A 22823-nucleotide genomic window follows, 5' to 3' on the forward strand; every position below is an offset into this window, starting at 1 on the left:
GGGGGCATGTCTGGGGGTGTGTCCTATGCCTGCATACTTTTGCTGATAGGTGTCCCCCATTCCCATCTCAAAAAGTTGGCGGCAGGGGCGGACTGACCATTGGGCCACTCGGGCATTGCCCGAGGGCCCCGTGCCACTAGGGGGCCCCATCAGGGTTGCCAGCCTCAGTAAAACCAGGGAAAGTATGTAAAAATCTGTGTTTTTTTTTTATATCTGTCTCTGAAATGTCCCTAACCAACATCCTTTTGGTCTGAAAATCACGAGATTATAGCTGCCCCCCCCCCTCTCCAGTACCTTCTCAGCCAATAGAAACATGTCTGTGTATACTGTGTGATTGTATACTGTGTGTGTGTGTTTGTGTATACTGTGTGGCCCCATAATCTCCTATTGCCCGGGGGCCCCATAATCTCCTATTGCCCAGGGGTCCCATCAGTTGTCAGTCTGCCCCTGGTTGGCGGGTATGCTAAAGTAATCTCTGAATAGTACCCATGCGAACAGCTGACCTCCTGTGTTCACAATGCCACAGGGCAGCTGCTCAGCACAGAAAGCCAGAAGCAAGTGAAGGTCACTGATGTAGTGGTGTCTACTACAGTGATTCCCAGCTTCTAAAGGGATCTACAGTTATGGTATAATTATAGTTGTCATAATCATACACAATGCTTTTTTTTAACTAAATGTCATTCAGTTAGGGCTAACATTTTCTTTAAAAAGTAAAATTATCCATAACTCATTGTAGGAAAAATTGCTTTTCGCTATACAGTATAGAATGTACGTTTTAAGTTTATGGCGCAGAAATAAGTAAAAAGACATAATTGTTAAATCCAGAGGGGGGAAGTTTCAGTAACAATGTGAAAATTGTACAGATTTAATGAGCTGTCTGGGGAAATAGACTTCCCAGTAGAAAAGCAGAGCAACTTAAAGATGCCAGGGTTATACTTTTTAAGATGCATCCCCTTTGCTTAGACGCTGTGGGTGCTACATTAACCATAAGAAGACTCATAGCAGAGGTGAGCATGTTCTTTAGAGAAAACAGTTAGATCAGGTAATTCAAGGTTGTCATTTTCTGTTACTGTCTGTTTTTTAAAATACTTTTTTTTCCCATGACATTTTCTTATTTGTAACTGAGACTACACTTTAACTTAGTAAAAATGTAAGATATAAACATATTTAAAAGGTCATTGGTTTTTGGTTTATTACATTATAAACTTGAATGATTATGTTTTAGCGCAAACAGCAAAGGCTTTTTAAATAGAAAATACCAAATTTTAGCCATAAACGAATTAATAATTGTAATGCACAAAATTACTATAAAATAAAGCAAATGTTTTATGGATCATTTTGGTAGAATTAAAGGTGCAATTCTGCAATCAGTAACATAAAATGTTAATATATTTTATTGAGGATTGTACTATTGTACTATTTCTATCACAGGAAGGCAGTGTAGTGTAAAATAAATGCTTTGAGGTGTTTCCCGTATGACTTCTTTCACAAAGACAGAAGGGCCCTTGTCTTTATACTTATATAAACGGTAAGATAATAGGAAGTGTGAATACAATGTATTCCACACAATCCCAATTGTGATCACATAAAGTGATAACAATAAAAGCAATACTAAAACAATAAATCAAAACAATAGGCTTAATTCATAAACATTTTCACGAGGAGATGGATCTTTTTTTTTTTTAACCACGTGATTGAATTTTTAAATCTCAATGGATTCAACTAAAAATAATCCAATTTTTCAAAATAAGAATACTTATCCTCGGGTTTTAGCTTTGCGAATTAAGCCTCACGTCTTTTCTGTGACTTTCCTGCTGCCCTTTTTCAGGGTCTTGTGATCTGCTTTGCCAAACAGTGTCCACTTATTAATGTTCAGGTCTTTTTAACAATATATGGGAGTTACAGATGGATAAGTACAGACAGAAGCCTTTTCACTGTGAATAGAAACAAAAGGCTTAGCCTGTGGTTATCGTGGTAATATCATGGACCTAAGCTTAAAGTGATTGTAAAGGAAATATTTTAATTAAAAAAAACAAAAAAAAGTCATACTTACCTGCTCTGTGCAGTGGTTTTGCACAGAGCAGCCCCGATCCTCCTCTTATGGCGTCCCCCCGCCAGCGCTCTGGACCCACCCCCCTTACTAAGTGCCCCTATAACAGTGGACCCCTGTCCTCAGGACCCACTAACAGGCCACGTTTGCAAGATAACTGAAATACAATCACAGGTGATATCATTTGCTGCTCAGTGATTGCAGTATTCTAGTCTGCATCTCCCCAATGTAATACTTAAAACCTGGCCTGTTAGTGGGTCCTGAGGACAGGAGTTGAAAAACACAGCCCTATAGCAAGCCCCTTGCTGTGGGGGCACTCCTGCATGCTCAATTCCGAGCCACCTTTCTGCGTCCATACGTCACAGAAAGCACAGCTCAGCTCTGCCCCACTGGTGATTGACAGCAGCGGGAGCCAGTGGCTCTTAGCCAATCAGGAGGGAGAGACTCTGGAGAGCCTCAAGTCTCATGCACATCGCTGGATCAAGATCGGGCTTAGGTAAGTATTAGGGGGGCTGAGGGGGGAGCTGCACACTGAAGGTTGCAGAATACATGAAGGTAAAAAAACCTTCAACCATTACAACCACTTTAACACTTTCCATGGAAAAAAAGACATATAATTCTATGTAGTTTTCCAGCAGAACCTCAAGTTTGATAGTTTACTTATACAGTATCTTTGAATTACTTTTGTAGTCTCACAATGTAGAACAACAGGTATTGGTTAACGTGGTTCTAAGAGCCCTTTCACACCGTGCCGCATAGGGAGTCAGCGGCAAAGCGACACTATTTTTAGTGCCGCTTTACCGTCATTTTAGGGGCTGAAAAAGGGTTAAATCCACCTGCAAAAGCATCGGTGCCCCATTGATTTAATTGGGGAGCAGCGGTAGAGGAGCGGTGGAGGAGCAGCGAGTTCACTGCTCCAAAGAAGCTGCTGGCATAACTTTTTCTGACGCCCTGCCAGCGCACCGCTCCAGTGTAAAAGCCCTCGGGCTTTCACACTGGAGTGAATGGAGCCACTTTTTTCAGGCGCTATACAGGCGCTATTTTTAGCACTGTAGTGCCTGAAATACGCTGGCAGTGTGAAAGGGGTCTAAAGGTTCAAAGTTTTTTGCCATCATGCATTCTATGTATGAAGGTAAAAAACCTCCTTTGTGCAGCAGCCCCCTCACACCCCCCCCCCCCCATACTTACCTGAGCCCCATCGCAATTCAGTGATGTCCAAGAGATCCTTGACACTCCAGGGACTCTCGCTCCTCATTGACTGAGGCAGCAGTGATTGGTTCCCGCTGCTCTCAAACACAGCCAATGAGGCAATGAGGACAGAGAGGGAGCAGTGCCGAGGCACAGCTCTGTGTGTGAATGTACATGCAGAGCAGCGGCTCGGAGGCGTACCTGCTTGAGTGCCCCCAGAGCAAGCAGCTTGCTCTAGGGGCACCCAAGTAGGTACGCTCCCAAGGCGCTGCTCTGCATGCCATTCACATTTGGCAGGAGGGAGGGGCCAGGAGCACCACTGGGGGAGCCGAGAAGATTAGGATCTGGGCTGCTCTGTGCAAAAACACTACAGCAGGTGAGTATAACATGTTTGTTATTTAAAGCACTTCCCACCCAAGATACGTCATATGACATCCTGGACTTTGATTGGGGATATCTGAATGATGCCTGCAGCTACAGGCCTCATCCAGATATCATCTTTTTCAGCTGGCGATTCCCTGCACCATAAGAGCAATCATAGCGGCACTTCAGTCGCTTGATAGTTTGTGTGGAAAACTAATCCACCGGCGTTGGAAGTTGAGCATAGAGATTTCCAAGGGACAGATGGTCCCCAGCAATCTCTATGACCTTCCGAGACCCGGCCTGCCGGAAGTAAACATAGCCATAGCTGGAAAGGCCGAGATTGTTTGTTTATTTTTTCTTTTGATCTCGGTCTTTCCGGTTTAACAGACCCCACATCTCTCCATAAAGAAGACCTGTCATGCAATATTCCTATTACAAGGGATGTTTACATTCCTTGTAATAGGAATAAAAGTGATCCAAAATGTTTTATTTCTAAAGGGAAAGTATAAAATAAAATAAAAATTAAAATAAAATAAACAATATATTTTTTTTTTTTTTTTACACCCCTGTGTTCGCACACAGAAGCGAATGTATATGTACATCATGCCCACATATGTAAACTGCGTTCAAACCACAAATATGAGGTATCGCCACGATCATTAGAGCGGGAGTAACAATTTTAGCTCAAGACCTCCACTGTAATTCTAAACAGATAACCTGTAAAAAAAATGAAAGCGTCGCCTATGGAGATTATTAAGTACCGAGTTTGGCACCATTGCACGCAATTTTAAAGCGTGACATGTTAGGTATCTATAATATTTTTTTTTAATTCATGAAACATTTTTTTCCCCAAAAAAACGCGTTTGAAAAATCTTTTCTAGAAAAAAATACATTTTTACATGTAGGAGCGAAGTGCCAGAATTGGCCCACATGGAAAGTGGTTAAAAAAAACAAGCCTTTAATATCTATAGCCTTCTGTGGCAAGTGTAATCCATCAATTCTCCTATTCACAGAGTGGATAGAGAAATCTTCCCAATAGTGGCTGCATCTGATTGGATCTGATCGACCAACATTTTTCCACTTGGCTCCTTTGTTTTTTAGATTTGTTTGTTTATTATTTATTTATTACAGGTACTTGTATAGCACTGGCAATTTACACAGCACTTTACATATATATTGTAATTTCACATCAGTCCCTGCCCTCAAGGAGCATACAATCTAAGGTCCCTAACTCACATTCATACAAACACATACTAGGGCCAGATTAGAGAGGAGCCAAAACCTACCAGCATGTCTTTGGAGTCAGATCAAAGGATGTCAGGCAGGAGTATCTACACAGGGTCACCCATGACTTAACTTTCAGACAGTTCATTAGGAAGTGGCCAGAATTCTCTCTGTGTATATCCAGCTTAACCACTTTAGCTCCAGCTGATTTTACCCCCTTCCTGACCAGAGCACTTTTTGGGATTCGACACTGCATCACTTTAACTGACAATTGCGCGGTCGTGCGATGTTGCACCCAAACAAAATTGATGTCCTTTTTTTACCACAAATAGAGCTTTATTTTGTTGGTATTTGATCACCTCTGTGGTTTTTATTTTTTTCGCTAGAAACAAAAAAATTGCAACAATTTTGAAAAAAAGCAATATTTTTTACTTTTCCTGTAATACATATCCCCCAAAAATATATAAAAAAACAATTTTTGCCCTCAGTTTAGGCCGATATGTATTCTCGATATTTTTGGGAAAAAAAATTTGCAATAATCGTATATTGATTGGTTTGCGCAAAAGGTATTGCGTCTACAAAATAGGGGATAGTTTACGGCATTTTTATTATTCTTTTTTTTTTACTTGTAATGACGGCGATCTGCAAATTTTTATTGGGACTGCGACATTATGGTGGACACTTTGGAAAATTTTTACACATTTTTGAGACCAGTGGCACTTATACAATGATCATTGCTATAAAAAGGCATTGATTACTGTAAAAATGGCACTGGCAGTGAAGGGGTTAATACTAGGGGACGATAAAGGGGTTAATTGTGTTCCCCGGGAGGTGATTCTATCTGAAGGGGGAGGTGACTTTGTAGGGGAGATGACAGATCGCTGTTCATACTCTGTATGAACAGACGATCTGTCTCTTCTCCTCTCAGAGAACTGGAAACTGTGTGTTTACACACACAGATCCTGGTCCTCCATGTGTCAGCTGCGACCGTGGGAGCCTGGCAGTGATCGTGACCGCCGGGCACTTGCGAGTAGCAGGCGTGCGCATGCCTCTGGTGGTGTGCGCCCCCTAGTGGCCACAGGGAGAAGTGACGTTACATAACGTTGCTTCGCCCCGCCCGTGCCATTCTGCCGCAGTGCAACTGTGGCGGCTGGTTGGCAAGTGGTTAAATAAAGTGCCTCCTAACTCCACATTTAAGATGATATGTACAATGTGGAACTACTCAACAAGAGATAAAGCAGATATTAAAGTGGTTGTAAAAGTTCATATTTTTTAAAGAAAAAAATAACAAACATGCATATACTTACCTGCCCTGTGCAGTGGTTTTGCACAGAGCAGCCCCGGTCCTTCTCTTCTGGGGTCCCTCGCCAGCGCTCCAGACCCTTCCTCATCATTGAGTGCCCCCACGGAAAGCCGCATTCCATTGGGGCACCCACGTGGGCTCGCTCCCGAGTCCTTTTGCTGCATCCGTTGATACAGACAGCAGAACGCGGCCACGCCCTCCCGCTTCCATGTCACAGCTTTTGATTGACAGCAGCGGGAGGCTCCCACTGCTATCAATTTGTCCAATGAGGAGAGTGGCAATGGCTGGAGCAGCGCTTGTGCACATCGCTGGATCAGATCAGGCTCAGATAAGGAAAAGGGGGGAGCTGCGACACAGAAGGTTTTTCAACTTAACCTCCCTGGTGGTATGATTATGTCAGATTTTTGCATCTCAAAGCAGTACATTTTTTCGCATGGAAATTTTACATTTTATATTTTAGGGCTGTAATTCTTAGAAATGACTCTCTTAAATCTGTCCAAACAAGAGTCTATTAAAAGTCTGAAACAGGAAATCATAAATTATAATATAGTAAACTACTATAAATAATTATAACAAATAATAATATAATAATAATTAAATTCAATAATGTAATGAAATCAAAAGCACTGAAATTGCTCAGTTGCAGAATTTTCGCTGTCGTTGCTTTCAGTGTTTGATGATGAATTTCCCCACAAATCACTATCGCTCAATTCTGAATTTTATTTTACAATCACTGTTTTCTACCTGGTCTAAAAAACGTTTTTGATATAAAGGGACACTTTTCGGTTGCTATGGACAATCTCAGGTTTTCAGGCAGAAAGAATAGTATATATAATATAAAACTGCATGAAGGGGACTGGACAAAGCACTAGGGGCAAAAGGGATGTGAAATAATTTGATACAGTAATGTAATCTGTAAGATTACAGTGTACTGTATTTGTTTATTTTTTGCAGGGGCGTGGGTTAGTATAGCAGTGACTGACATGTACTTCTGCTCTTGGGCGCCTCCTCTGTTTCCAGGGAGAATGTTCTGGAAAAGGGGCAGGGCAGAGAGCTGGAGTGACATGGGGTGCATGTGAGGAGCTCTGGCCAATCCCCAACTAGGATTGGCAGGGTGCAGGCCTCCTACATATACCTTTGGTCACCCTGCTGGGGGAGGAGTTGTCAGCTGGGTGAACTGGATGATATAGTGTTAGACTGTTGTGTCTGAGGGAACCCCCTTTCTGAGAGGGGGTGTACCTCGGGCAGGGAGCTCGGGAGCTGGGAGGGAGCCTCTCCTTACACGGTCACGAAGAGGTGTCCTGGAACAGGAGTTGGAGGAGACAGTTGGTCCACACGTCCAGAGTAAAGTCATTCAGGAATGATCCAGGGCAGGTGTCGGTGAGTGGAAAGCTCTGGAGGAGGCATGCCAGGGGAGCTGGATGTAGAGCCAGAGGGAGAAACTGTGGGAGTTTGTGTCAAGTCCATGCAGCCAGGAGGGCGGCAGGATTTGCAGTAGTCCATCAAGTACATTTATTCTTCTCAAGTAAATTGTTTGTTGCCACAAAGGGGTACTGCCTACAAAGGGCCATCAAGTAAAGACAATGAGATGTATTCAGAGTGAGGCCTAGTCATGTTCTGATGTTGTGACAGGAGTACTAAAGTTGGACAGTAGTGTGCTGGAGGAAGTGAGCTGGAAAAAGTGTTCTGAGGTAAAAGTCTGTCAAGTTTAGGGTCAGCCATCTTGTTCTTCTGAAAAGTGTGACATAGTTACTTTTTTTCTACAAAGTATAATTTATCCTATGGGCATCCCATATTCCTTCTCCCCAACCAAGTTCAATCCCCTAATAAAAACAACAAAAAACAAGCAAAAGACTGTTCATTGACTGAGAAGGGTGTCTAATGGAGGTCTGGGAGCAGGGTGAAATGTGTGGATGCTGTAACATGTAGCAACCCTCTGGGGTCATTGCTACATAACAATACGATGTTGTACAGCGATCTCCACTGTTATGCTATTGTGTTCTGGCAGAAGCATGGCCTGGCTGAGAGCGCTGATCTGTAGCCGATCAGCAGAACTTTTTTGGTCATGGCCTTTCGACATAAGCTGACCGACTCCTGTCGGACCAACTACAATACACACGGGCCGCATGTCAGCCGGTTTATATTGAAATGCCTGATGCCGCCCAACATCCGGGCCCATGTGTACTAGGCTTAAGGAGGAGAATGTCCCAAAGATCTTCTCTTTCTTTTCCTTTTACAGACAGCAGGATTTTAATTCTTCCCTAATATAAAACTAAAGAAAAAATAAGTTTTAGCTATACATATAGCTTATTCTTAACATACAGCAATCAAAACTGATAGATATTTTTTTTTATTTAATCATAATGCATTTTTATATAAAAACTTTCTGCTTCATTTTGAAATAGATAGGGAGCTAGACTTCCATGTGTGACCTAATCATATTACAGTTAGGCTCCATGCACACTGGAGCTCATAAACTGCAGTTTATTGGAGTTTGGGCGGTTTTTTTTAAAAGCCCATAAACTCCACTCTATGTTAGCCTATGTGTCCATGCACACATGGACGTTTTTTTAGCTTTAACGAGCAGTGGAGTTTATGGGCTTTTTTCTGAACGCCAGAAATTTGCTTTCAAAGTGACGTTTTTCACCACCAAAAACGACAAACGCCAATAAACGCCCATAAACGCTCATAAACACGCGTTAATTAGTGTTCGGCGTTCTATTTTTTTCAAAGCCTTGTGGGAGTTTGGAATGCACTGTGGGATTTTTGGAGTGTGCTCTGTGTAATTAATTAATAAAAACGCCCATAAACGCTAGTACAAAACGCTGTTAAAAGCAGGTTTTTCAACCAGCGTTTTCTGCCAGCAATCTGGCGTCCAGAAAAAGCTTTTTTGAGGTTCAGTGTGCATGGAGCCTTAAGGATCATTATTGAAAGTTATTTTACAACTTTACAAGAGGTACCACCAAGCAATCCAATCACTCAGACCTAACTAACCATTGAAATGCTGAATATCTCTAGTTATGTTTAATATTTTATATTATTCTTGCATTGTATATTTGTACAATCAGTGATATTTTTATTGATATAGTCCAGCACAGTAGTGTATAGTGTAAAATATGTCTGTTGTTGTGGCACCCAGGAGTGACAGCTGCAGGGTATTTTGGCACATAGGACTGCATTACAAACACAGCATGCATTTTTCAAAGCATAAAATTGAACTTTGTGAAAAATACACACTCATGTCTGTGCGCAAGTACACACTGGTGCCATAGGTTATGTGTTCCTGGTGTTTTCTGTAATGCAGTCCTATGGACTAAAATACGCTGCAGCTGTGGCTCCTGAGCACCACAACATAGGGTGACCAGACATCCCCAGTTTCCAGGGACATTCCCCGGATTGAGGACACTGTCCCCGGACCAAGTCTGTCCCCGGTTTTGTCCCCGGATTGGATTTAAACAGGGACTGGGGCAATTTCAAAGACAGTCAGTGCAGAATAAAAAATAAAAAATCAGACTTACACACCTCCGCTCCGCCACTCCTACTAGCTTAGGGGGTGTATTTTTTTCCATTATCTGTGCCCCTTTCTGATTATCATGTGCTGGTCGGAGCGGAGGGAATATTTCTCAAGTTTCGGGTGAATGCCCATTCAGCTCTGCTCGCATGTTCTTCTGCCTTGGCTCTAGTCCCGGCCAGCCGCCTGCCTGCTTATCTCCTTGCCTTCCCTAGCAGAGTGATCTTCCTCTGCTCCCCACTTAGTAGTAGCCGGGGCCTGGAGAGTAAGACACGCTGTGAGGCGGTCGGCGGTGGAGATGGGCAGAGAGTCGCTGATTGGCGCTATTACAAGTAAAAAAAAAATGATTTCATTTTAAAAATCTGGTCACAACAGCAGGCTTAGATGTGTTATAGGCCTAAGTTAATATGTGCTACTGTATTGTTACGACGTATTGTGTACTGCATATTACGTTACAGTTATAGGGTCTAGTATTTTAGTATTTTTGATAATGGGTGTGTAAAGGGTGTGTATCTTTAATTGTATGAAGTCCTTTCAAAACTGCAAATGTGCAGTTGTCCCCCAACCAAATTTCAAACTCATCAAGTTAGGCCAAGATAGGAGGAAGTATGATTGTGGGTCACTGCAATTTATATATATTCTTTATTTTTGAAAGTAGATGCAAACAATATTTGGATGACTTTTATTAAATAATTATGAATCATAAGCAATTTCTATATATATATATATATATATATATATATATATATATATATATATATATATATATATATATATATATATATATATATTAGAAAATACGGTTTTCACTTTTTTCCAAACTGTGCTTTAATTGGAGCAGTGTTAGGGGTTGTTGGACCACCACAGGTATAAGAGGGTCAAAGTCCAAGTCTCCTGCATGGTAATAGCCCTTTCTGCAGTATTTAGCAATGTAAAAAATGGAAAAGAGACCCATAATTCTTACTGTATATGCAGCCTCATACAGTAAGAGGGCTTTTTGGGTTTTAAAAAGATTGAACATGACTGTTCACTTACACTTACATCTAAAGGACTATATGAAAATGTAATAATAAGTAAATATAATGAATCTACACATATATTTCTATTATTTATATAGAACCGCAATATTTGACAGTACTTTTACATAGTAAACATTCCATTCATATTGGTCCCTATTCCCAGAGAGAGAGAGTTTTATAATGTCCTTACCATATTTGACAATTAACTGATCAGTAAGTTGGATTATGAGAAGGAAAACATGTACCTGATTTGTCCACTAAAACGTATTTCAATTATATCTGCCAGTAAAGGGGTATATACATACATACATACATGTGCTCCCCTCCCCCCACTTTCAGAATGACCTGATGATAGATCACTTAGTTGAGAGTTTATCTGGGTACACGGATGTGGTTTCATTGTACATAGTGTCCCATAGCTCACCAGTCATATACTGTAGCTATGTTTTCTTGATGTTATTCTTAGAAGATGATCTGCTAATATCAGGTGTACATCCTGTTTCCTTGCTTTATTTATAGTACATCAGAAGAGATATTAAATTCAGAACCTAGCATTATCCATGACACAGTGTGTTATCATTTAAAGTGGTAAATAAATCCAAAATGACTGTCCGTTTTTTGTTAGATAGTAGATGCGCAAAGGGATTAATACTAACCTCCAGGTAAACAGCCAAATCGTTTAAATATATACACTCACTGGCCACTTTATTAGGTACACCTTACTAGTACCGGGTTGGACCCCCTTTTGCCTTCCAAACTGCCTTAATTCTTCATGGCATAGATTCAACAAGGTGTTGGAAACATTCCTCAGAGATTTTAGTCTATATTGACATGATGGCATCATGCAGTTGCTGCAGATTTGTCGGCTGCACATCCATGATGTGAATCTCCCGTTCCACCATCTGGTGCCTGTGGAGACCATTGGAGTACAGTGATCTCATTGTCATGTTCAAGAAACCAGTGGTGAGATGATTTGATCTTTGTGACATGGTGCATTATCCTGCTGGAAGTAGCCATCGGAAGATGGGTACACTGTAGTCATTAACCACTTCAGCTCCGGACCAATAAACACCTTAAGGACCAGAGGTCTTTTTGCAATTTCGCACTGCGCTGCTTTAACTGGTAATTGCGCGGTCATGCAATATTGCACCCAAACGAAATTTGCATCCTTTTCTTCCCACAAATAGAGCTTTCTTTTGATGGTATTTGATTGCCTCTGCGATTTTTTTTTTTGCGATATAAATGGAAAAAGAGCGAAAATTTTGAAAAAAAAAGATATTTTCTTCTTTTTGTTATAAGAAAAATCGAATAAACTAAATTTTAGTCATACATTGAGGGCAAAATTTATTCAGCCACATGTCTTTAGTAAAAAAAATGTCAATAAGCGTATATTTTTTGGTTTGCGCAAAAGTTATAGCGTCTACAAACTAGAGTACATTTTCTGGAATTTACACAGCTTTTAATTTATGACTGCCGATCTCATTTCTTGAGGTGCTAAAATGGCAGGGCAGTACAAATCCCCCCCAAATGACCCCATTTTGGAAAGTAGACACCCCAAGGAAATTGCTGATGGGTATGTTGAGCCCATTGAATATTTATTTTTTTTGTCCTAAGGGATTGAATAATGACAAAAAAAAATAAAAATTTTTTTTTACAAAAAGTTGTCACTAAATGATATATTGCTCACACATGCCATGGTTATATGTGGAATTGCACCCCAAAATATATTCCGCTACTTCTCCCGAGTATGGCGATACCACGTGTGTGGGACTTTTTGGGAGTCTAGTCGCGCACGGCACCCCGAAAACCAATCACCACCTTCAGGATTTCTAAGGGTGCAAATTTTTGATTTAACTCCTCACTACCTATCACAGTTTCGAAGGCCATAAAATGCCAAAATAGCACAAAACCCCCCAAAATGACCCCATTTTGGAAAGTAGACACCCCAAGCTATTTACTGAGAGGCATGTTGAGTCCATGGAATATTTTATATTTTGCCACAAGTTGCGGGAATATTACAAACTTTTTTTTTTTTGCACCAAGTTGTCACTAAATGATATATTGCTCACACATGCTATGGGCATATGTGAAATGACACCCCAAAATACATTCTGCTGCTTCTCCCGAGTACGGGGATACCACATGTGTGGGACTTTTTGGGAGTCTAGTCGCGCACGGCACCCCGAAAACCAATCACCACCTTCAGGATTTCTAAGGGTGCAAATTTTTGATTTAACTCCTCACTACCTATCACAGTTTCGAAGGCCATAAAATGCCAAAATAGCACAAAACCCCCCCAAATGACCCCATTTTGGAAAGTAGACACCCCAAGCTATTTACTGAGAGGCATGTTGAGTCCATGGAATATTTTATATTTTGCCAAAAGTTGCGGGAATATTACAAACTTTTTTTTTTTTTGCACAAAGTTGTCACTAAATGATATATTGCTCACACATGCTATGGGCAGAAGTCAAATTACACCCCAAAATAAATTCTGCTGCTTCTCCCGAGTACGGGGATACCACATGTGGGGGACTTTTTGGGAGCCTAGCCACGTACGGGACCCCGAAAACCAAGCACTGCCTTCCGGATTTGAATATAAAATGCTATAAAAAACAAACTAACCAGAGTCACCCGTAACACTTATACGGTGATCAGTGGTGAAAGGGTTAACTAGGGGCAATCAGGGGGTTCAAATTTTTATTAGGTAGTATATGGGGGTCCCTGGCGCTATATAAAAACCTGACGGGGAACCTAAATAACTAACTGGCTAACCAGCGTCACCAGTGACACTTATACTGTGATCGCTGGTGAAAGGGGGTGAAAGGGTTAACTAGCAGCAATCAGGGGGTTAAAACCATTATTGGGTAGTATATCGGGGTACCTAGCGCTATAAAAACCTGGCGGTGAACCTAAAAAAATAACTAGCTACCTAGCGACACTAGCGACACTGATGCAGCGTTCAGAAAAATTATCGCTTAGTGACACTGGCAAAAGGGGGTGAAAGGGTTAACTAGCGGAAATCAGGGGGTTAAAACCATTATTGGGTAGTATATCGGGGTACCTAGCGCTATAAAAACCTGGCGGTTTGTGTGCCTGTGTGTACCTACATGTCAGTGTAGTGTTGGTGCACACTTACTTTTACTCTTCTCCTCGTAGTCCGGTCAAAAAGACCGCCCCGAGGAGAATGACATCACTTCCTCCTTCCTGTGTAAACAATACACAGGGGAGGAAGCTTCTCATTGGCCAGGAGCGATCCAGAGGGGGTGGCCGAAAACCAACGGCCATCCCCTCATCACGGAGCGCTCCTGGACCGAATCGGACCGCCGTAAACAGCGGGAGGGGGTCCGATCGGACCCCCCACCCGCTGGAAGGCAATCACGTAGATGTACGTGATTGTGCCTGCCTGTGCCATTGTGCTGACGTACAATGGCAATACGGCGGTCCTCAAGTGGTTAAGGGATGGACATGGTCAGCAACAATACTCCAGTAGGCCGTGGCCTTTTTAATGATGCTCAATTGGTACTAAGGGACTCAAAGTGTGCCAAGAAAATATCCCCCACACCATTACACCACCAGCCTGAACCGTTGATACAACTCAGGATGGATCCATGCTTTCATGTTGTTTATGCCAAATTCTGACCCTACCATCTGAATGTTGCAGCTGAAATCGAGACTCATCAGACCAGGTAAAGTTTTTCCAATCTTCTATTGTCCAATTTTGGTGAGCCTGTGCGAATTGTACCTAAAAAAGCAAGTTTAATCGGCGCAGCCTTCCCTCAACCACAAGTTCAGATCACAATAAAAAAAAACAATTGCTGCTCACACATACAAGTGTTTTAAAGTAGTTGTAAACCCTATTTTTTTAAATTCTTTATTTGCGGATTGCAGGTAATACCGAGACAAACTGTAGAAAACACAAGTCACTCAATTTTCCAAAGCATCGAAATAAACATTTAGTACAACATGGGGGACGGATTATAACTTATCATATTACAGCAGTACTGGCCCTAAATATACTAAGGCCACTACATCATCTCACTTCTTTGAACTGTCCACCAAGTAATCTCCTATTTGCCAAGGCAGCCCTCAAGGTGGCCCTCCTCCAAGCCAACCCTGAGGGGTCTCCATCAATGGCTGACCATATTTCTTAGAAAATAAGGCCCGACCGGGGCCACTCCAAGGGCTGACAATCCCTGGCTGGGAAACTGAGAAAATAGCATGATAAAGCCCTGGCAATCACCAATTATTTTAGTTAGGATTTGGGGGTAGGGGAAAGGAGAGGGGGGGGGGGGGGAGAAGGAGGGTAAAAAGAAAGAAAAAGAAAAGAAAAGAAAGAAAGAGTGGGAAAACAGGGCCAAAAGGCAGTAGAGGTATAAGGAGGAAAGAGTGGACCAGAGTGGTCTATAAGAGGAGAGAGAGACGAAGGGGACTCTAGTGGTTTCCCAAGACCGGGTCTTTCTCTCTGCTCTCTTGCTAATGATCACAAATAGGTTCTGTATTCATCAGAAAACCTGAACAGGCTCCAAGGCATCCATCGAGTGGTGTGTTCCTCCTCCCTATCACCCAGTGCTGACGTGAGCTGTTCCATGCGATAGATGATGCAAACTCTCGCGAACCATTGAGACACTGCCGGGGCGGACTGCTGCTTCCACATGCTAGGTATACATGCCCTGGCTGCATTCAAGAGGTGTTTTAATAGAGACTTATGATACTTCTTACCCGCATGTGGGGTCAGGTTGAGGAAGATCGCCGATGGATTGTTCCTTAGATCAATTGCCGTGAGGTCTTGTATAATCTTGAGGACTTGCCCCCAGAAATGGGTCAATTGTGGACACTCCCAGAAGATATGTAGCAGTGTACCAGCTTGCTCACCGCATCTCCAGCACAATGGGCTGTGCCCAGGAAACATGGCTGCCAGGACTGTGGGGGTCCTGTACCAGCGGGTCAAAATTTTGCAAGTGATTTCCTGGTATTTACTACACAAAGATGATTTGTGCGCAAAGAGAAGTGCACGATTCTTTTGGTCTGTCGAGAACTTGACATTGAGGGCCCGCTCCTACTTTTCGATGAACAACGGGTCACCTTGGGATAGTCGGTCCAACAGGATGCGATACGATTGGGAAAGAGACCCACGGATCGGCCCCGCTCCCGAGCACAACTCCTCAAACGGTGTCAAGGGTCTGCGGAAACCATCCCTATTTGGCAAAGATTTTAGGAAGTGAGAGAGTTGGGCAAGTTTCCACTTGCCCATGGCTGTGCTCTCCAGTGTCCCGTACATAGTCGGGACATTCTTCCATGTCCTCAGGCCTAGAGAGTGAGAGGCTCTTATCAGGTCTTGGTCTGGGCTGAGGCGAAAGGACTTGTCTGCCATACCGGGCTCAAAGTGCGGGTGACCAATAATAGGGGTCATGGGCGAGGGAAAGCTGGGCACACCCGCCAGTGTGAAATATCTGTCTAGTTCTCGTAACTTAGGCTCAATAAGGGGGTGCGCCAGCGTTACCCCTGTCCAGCCAGGTCCACTCCAGGGTAAACCCTCAATAGGGAATGATATTGACTCTCGCTCAAGATGGACCCACAGCTTATCCTTCAGATGTCTGCACCAGTCTACCGCCCTGTTCATATGGACAGTACCATGCCGGGTCCGGGAGTCCAACCCCACCCCTGTTCTTCGGTCTAAGCAGCAAGGCTCGGCTGAGCCTTAGTGGCTTGCCCTGCCACACCTATCGGACAAAGATGGAGTGCAGCGCTTTAAAGAATGATTGGGGAATTTTTACAGGAAAGGCTTGTAAAAGATATAAAAGCCTCGGCATTACATTTATTTTGAGCACATTGCATCTTCCAAAGCAGGAGGTTGCTAAATTTGACTATCTCTCTAGGTCCATGGCGAAAGTTTTCAGGAGGGGCTGGAAATTCAGTTGGAAGACAAGGTGCGGGGAATCTTGGTACCCAGGTATTGTATGGCATGAGATGCCCAGCGAAAGGGGAAGTTAGTACTTAGACGCGCCTGAGCCTTGGAAGACAGAGAGACGTTAAGCGCTTTCGATTTCTGTAAGTTAATTTTGAAATCTGACAATGTTCCATATCGTCTTATTTCCAATAAGAGATTTGGTAGTGTGGTGTGCGGCTCTGAGACATAGAACAAGAGGTCATCTGCAAAGGCAGCGACTTTGTGGTGATGTGACGAGGTTTCCAGCCCCTTAATGTCAGCGTTTAGTCTGATGTGATGGAGTAAGGGCTCAATAGAGAGCACAAACAGAAGGGGGGACAAGGGACATACCTGCCTCATTCCATTGCCAATATTGAAACGAGACGAGGCGATCCCATTGACCCTAACCACCGCCGTCGGCGACGAATAGAGAGCCGTGATCCACGAAAGCATGGGAGGAGGCACTCCAAGGCGTCGCAGGGTGGCTAGTAGAAAAGGCCAACTCACACTGTCAAATGCCTTTTCAGCATCTACAGATAGCAACATAATCGGTACTTTAAGGCGCCTGGCTCGTTCTATGACATTCACAGTCCTTGTAGTGCTGTCTCTGGCTTCCCTGTTACGAATAAACCCCACCTGATCCAAAGGTACCAGGCGTTGAAGAATAGACGCCAGCCGTTCCGCCAGTATTTTGGTGAATAGTTTAAGGTCACAATTCAGTAAGGAGATGGGTCTGTAGCTAGCACAGAGAAGCGGGTCCTTCTCCGGCTTGGGTATGACCGAAATGCTTGCCTGTAAGAGTTCTGGCGGGACGGATTGGCCCTCTAATATGGCGTTGAAGGCCGAAACAAATGGCGTAGCCAACAAGGAAAGGAATGTCTTGTAGTAAGGGACCATAAACCCATCCGGGCCCGGCGCCTTGCCTTTGGGTGAGTCAGCCAGGGCAGCCGACAATTCCTCCGTGGAGATTGGCTGTGAGAGCAACTCCATCTCTTCCGGCGTAAGGGAAGGGAGGTTTGCCGATGTCAGGTATGAGTCAATGGCTGCTGAGCTGGCCTGTAGGGTGTCTACCGGCGTCTGGGGGTGCAAATTGTAGAGGGCCTCATAGAAGGAACGAAAACACTCCACGATACCTCCTGAATCATGAATTTTGGCTCCCATAGGGGAGGAAATGGCCGGAATAAAGGACGCATTTTGTTGCACTCGTAGGGCGTTCGCTAGAGACCTACTGCATTTGTCCCCATACTCATAGTATGATAATCACCAATTCTGTTACAGATAACCACCGCCCCATTAACTGAACAAATACAGGCGCTAACACTAAATTTTGTGCTTGTTTTCTGGTGGCTGTGGAATTTTTTTAGTGTACTTCTATTTAGCAGCTGTTTTAAAAGGGATTTAGATTTAAAACCCCCACAAATGTCATAAAAAAATCTATAAAATGAATCAATGCACCAATAGAAAAAACAGCGTGTAATACTGCGTTTACAATGGGTAATAATGAAGTGCAATCATCTATTCCAAATAAAACATTTATATATAATAATCATGCATTAATCATTAGTGTGCATTCAGTTCATGAAAATGGCACATATATCAAACTTGTAGTTCAACTCAAATGTTCAATGATTCTCCCTTAATGGTCAATCCAAACAGGGAAAAACTCTGCCACAGTTCTTTAGGTATATGGTATATATTGCCCCTCTGCCAGGAATACACCTCCACACGTGAAATGACATACACACAAGTCACGCCGAGGGATATGTGAAAGTGAGAAGATCCCCCTTTGGTATTACTCTTACCAGACTCACCTGGTTTCACAAGCCTTATAATTCACTCTTGCTGGCTCCTAATACAGGGTTCCATCCACGTCATAGACACCAGGTGTTCAGAATCTGTCGGGCACAGCAGCCGGCAGACATGATCGGTGGAGATGGTCGTACACTCGGAGGGTGATCGGTGATCGGAGTGTCCCAGGGTGACCCACACAGCTGTGGGTCTACGAACCCACATAAATCTGTTTTTTGCTTGAAAGAGAGAAAACTCTCTAATTTGCTCTCTAAGGTCTCTCACCTCCACCTCTAGAGCATCAGTCGGCAGGGATTTGTGTCGCTGTTCACACGCATGTAGTTTGGCGATGAGTTGGGAGAGAGCTTCAGTTCTAGCAACTTTGAGTCTATGTCCATGCTTGATAAGAATGCCCCTAATGTAGCATTTATGAGCCGCCCAGACCATGAGAGGGTTGGAGACTGAATCCTGATTGTTTTCAAAGAAACTTTCTATTTCCCGAAGTAAGTCTGAGTGGGTCTCCGGGTCTTTCAGGAGAAACTCATTCAGTCGCCACCAGGACTGGCCATGCAATTCCTGTTGTAGCTTCAGCACCAAAGAAATCAGGGCATGATCGGACAAAGCTATATGTCCTACCCGAGCGTCAGAGACCAGTGGTAGGGCGTTGTGTGCAACTAAGAACATATCTATACGCGAGTAGGAGCCATGAACGGCTGAGAAGAACGTATAGTCCCTCTCCTGCGGGTGGAGGGTACGCCACACGTCTATCAGCCGGTGGGAGTGGAATAATTCTCTTATGTGGGTATGTGTTCTTACAGATAGGGCAGAAGCGCCCATCGATGAGTCTCTGTGAGGGTCCAGGGTAAGGTTAAAGTCCCCCCCAACAATCAAGGTACCTTCCGAGAATGCAGCCAGGGCATCCAAACATGCATCCAGGGCCGGCAGTTGGTCCACATTCGGCATGTATAGGTTAGCAAGAGTAAAGGTTTGCGAGTGGAGTGTACCCTTAAGGAAGAGATACCTCCCTTCACTATCAGTTCGGATGTCTAACAGTCGCCACGGCAAGTTTTTAGCAAGGAGGATACACACTCCTCTCGATTTTGAAATAGAGGAGGTACTATGGTAGGCCATAGAGAAATGTTTACTGTAGAGCCGCGGTATTTGATCTGCCCTAAAATGGGTCTCCTGGGGGAAGACCACCTGGGGCCTCATCCGCCACAATTCTGCTAAGCAGCTGGACCTTTTTTCAGGTATATTCAGCCCTTTTACGTTCCAGGAAACCAGTTTCAGGGCCATGACGACCGCTGTACCTGTCTGGTGATCACCACCAGAGTCCGAGAAAGGGGGAGAGCCCAAGTACAAGGGAAGGGTAGGTAAGGAAAGAAGGGTAGTAGAGAGCTGGGGGAAGCCCCAAACTAGTGGGAAGGGGGGCGATGGTAGGGGTAAGGATGGGTCGGGGAAGTTCTTATGCTCCTATCGGAGAGAACCTGCCGTTTAAGGCAGCGGGGCCTACTGGGGGAAGAGGTAGGGCACTGCAGAGGGAGGAACTCGTCAGTGCAGTACCCCCCCGCAGTCCAGGGTCAATGCAGCCTCAAGCGGGCCTGCATGTGTTTTTTTCGGCATCTCAACAGCAGTTCAAAACACATTATATAACTTCACTTCAGTCAGTATAGAACAGTTAATGACATTAAAACAATGTAAGATCAGATAACCATATTAAACCTTTCAACTCAGAGCGTATACAGCCTTATACCACCCAGGTACCAACCCACCTCCCCCCCTTTATCTCCCCCCCTCCCAGAGGAGGGAGCAGGAGAAGGTAAAAAAAAAAAGGGGGGGGGGGAGTCCTCCCACCCCACTTGGTGGCAAGTGACAGGTCCACAGGTCTCGTGGCTATTCAGATTGGCATCCTGTCTCCCTCAGGGGTCTCCGGGAGGCCAACCAATCCGTAATACCTCTGTCTCTAGGTGACAAGAAGGGGGGCAGGAATGTCTCCAGGGGGCATCCGGGCAACGTGGCGAGTCATCCCTTGGTGGTTTCTGACTCACCCAAGATGTCCTAGGGGGCCTGTAGGTAGACAGTAACTCACAAGTCTTACACAACTTTCTCCAGCTCAGGCCTTCCTCCAGGTGATAGTTCAGGCCCGCTGTCCCCGTCCCCCCCCAGGACCAGGGATGGTGAACTCTGTGAGAGGGGGCTCTGGGTGTCTCTTAGGCATAACAATTAACTAAAGACCCAGTGATTCCAAGAAAGACGGAACCTCCGAGGGGTGTCGCAGTGCATAGGGCCTACCATTTTTGCGCACTATGAGATTAAATGGGTGACCCCACTTGTAGGGGATCCTCTGTTCATTCAGTTTCTCCAGAAGAGGCTGCAGGCAGCGTCACATCTGAAGGGTCCTCTGAGAGACATCTGGCAGTAGGGTGATCTGGGCTCCGTCAAAGTCTATGCTGCCTTTGCGCCATGTTGCTTGCAGGACATCTTCCTTCACTGAGTAGTTTTGAAGACAGCACAGAACGTCACGTGGCCTGTTCTCAGTGGGGCTTCTAGGTCCCAGTGTCCTGTGAACTCTGTCAATGGCAATCTCTGTGTCAGCAGAGCGGTCCAGACAAGTGTTAAAGATGGCCGTGACTGTAGCTTTAAGATCAGCCTGACCAGTAGCTTTGGGCAAGTCTCTGATCCTAATGTTGCGTCTGCGGTTGCGATTTTCAAGGTCATCTACTAATAGTTGCATCTGTGCAACTCTGTCTGTGAGGGTATCTTGTGCATCTTTCAGGCCTGCAACATCAGTGTTCAGAGAAGTCACATCAGTCACCCGTGTGTTTGTGGCTGAAACCTCCCGTTTGACCCCTGCTATTTCATTTCTGAGGGTCGTTTTAATCCTGGCTGCCATGCAGCTAAAGTCCTCTTTAGTGGGAAGGTTTTGGAGTAGGGCCCACATGGTTCTGTCCCCCAAAAGTGCTGTTGGGTGGAGCAGCTGTGTGTCCCTCTGGGTGCCTGAGGTGAATGCAGGCTGACTTCGCGGTTCTGGGGTGAGGGATCCGCTGCGGGAGGGCCCCTGTGACAATTGGGAGCTGTGGGGGAACCAGGGCAGCAGGCCGCTATGTTCCGCGCTGCCCAGGGAAGCCAGGGATAGTGAGCGGGGGAGACATGGAGATAGGTCACTAGGCGGGGAGAACGGAGGCATGTCATGTCCCTGTGCAGCGTTCCTCTCACCTTCCCCTGATGGTACTAGTCCGGGAGCGCAGGAGGCCACGGGCGACATCTTGGCTGGGTCAGGCGTGGAGGCCGGAGGCTGGAGCGGGACCAGGTACTTGTCCATTCCACCGGAGTTGATCCCCGCTGGGCTGAGTTCCGCTGGTGTGCTGTGAGGTCGATGGTGCCGAAATGTGTGGCCAGACTGTGCGATAGGGCTGTGGAGGGGTCACGGACCGGGAGCTCACAAAATGTGTGTCCTCACTCCTCCTTGCCGAGACCACGCCCCTGTAAACCCTATTTTTAAACTTTATGTTACAGGTAAGCCTATATTAAGGCTTACCTGTAGCTAACCAGGATATCTCCTAAACTTTGCAGATTTAGGAGCTATCCCCTGTCCCCTGCATGTGCCAATGATATCGGCACATGTGCACTAGAGCAAACTGACGCAATGGCACCTATGTGCCGCTGCATCAGTCTGCGTGCCGTTACCAGCGTCTCCCACGCACATGCGTGGGAGTGACGTAATCGCGGCTCCTGCCAATCACAGCGCAGGAGCCGCGATACCCAAAAGTAATTCTGGGACCACATGTTGGCGGCTGGAGGGGGAGACGAGGACAGCTTCGGGGGCTTCAATCTGAGGTAAGTAATAATTAATGAGATAGTATGCTATGTATACTAGCTCATTATGCTTTTGTCTTGCAGGTTGTCTTTTTTGGGTTTTTTTTTAACAAGAGTTTACTTCCTCTTTAACTTCACTTATCAAATAAACAAACTACATAAGAACTACAAGAGAAATGCTGGAGCTCTGTCAGAGTGACCATCGGGTTCTTGGTCACCTACCCGACTAAGGCCCTTCTCCGCCAATCGCTCAGTTTGGCCGGGCGGCCCGCTCTAGGAAGGGTCCTGGTGGTTCCAAACCTCTTCCATTTACAGATGATGGAGGCTACTGTGCTCATTGGAACCTTCAATGCTGCAGACATTTTTTCTGTACCCTTCCTCAGATCTGTGCCTTGATACAATCCTGTCTCGGTGGTCTACAGACAATTCCTTGGACTTCATAGCATGGTTTGTGCTCTGACATGCACTGGTAACTGTGGGACCTTATATAGATCAGTGTGTGTACCTTTCCAAATCATGTCCAATCAACTGAATTTACCACAGGTGGACTCCAATCAAGTTGTAGAAACATCTCAAGGATGATCAATGGAAACAGGATGCACCTGAGCTCAATTTTAAGTGTCATGGCAAAG

General features: G+C 44.6%; 1 protein-coding gene across 1 annotated transcript in view; it reads left to right on the forward strand.

Annotated features, from left to right (window-relative positions):
- Nucleotides 1-949: 949 nt before the first annotated feature.
- LOC143940102 (olfactory receptor 10A7-like) overlaps nucleotides 950-22823 on the forward strand; it is a 31359-nt gene continuing 9485 nt past the window's right edge. The window contains exon 1 of the mRNA XM_077461163.1: nucleotides 950-1007. The gene's annotated coding sequence lies outside the window, so the exon portion shown is untranslated. The remainder of the gene's footprint in view (nucleotides 1008-22823) is intronic.

Source organism: Lithobates pipiens, unplaced genomic scaffold, assembly GCF_037356315.1.
Source record: "Lithobates pipiens isolate NorthernLeopardFrog02 unplaced genomic scaffold, aLitPip1_a1.2 Scaffold_3, whole genome shotgun sequence".
Classification (NCBI taxonomy): domain Eukaryota; kingdom Metazoa; phylum Chordata; class Amphibia; order Anura; family Ranidae; genus Lithobates; species Lithobates pipiens.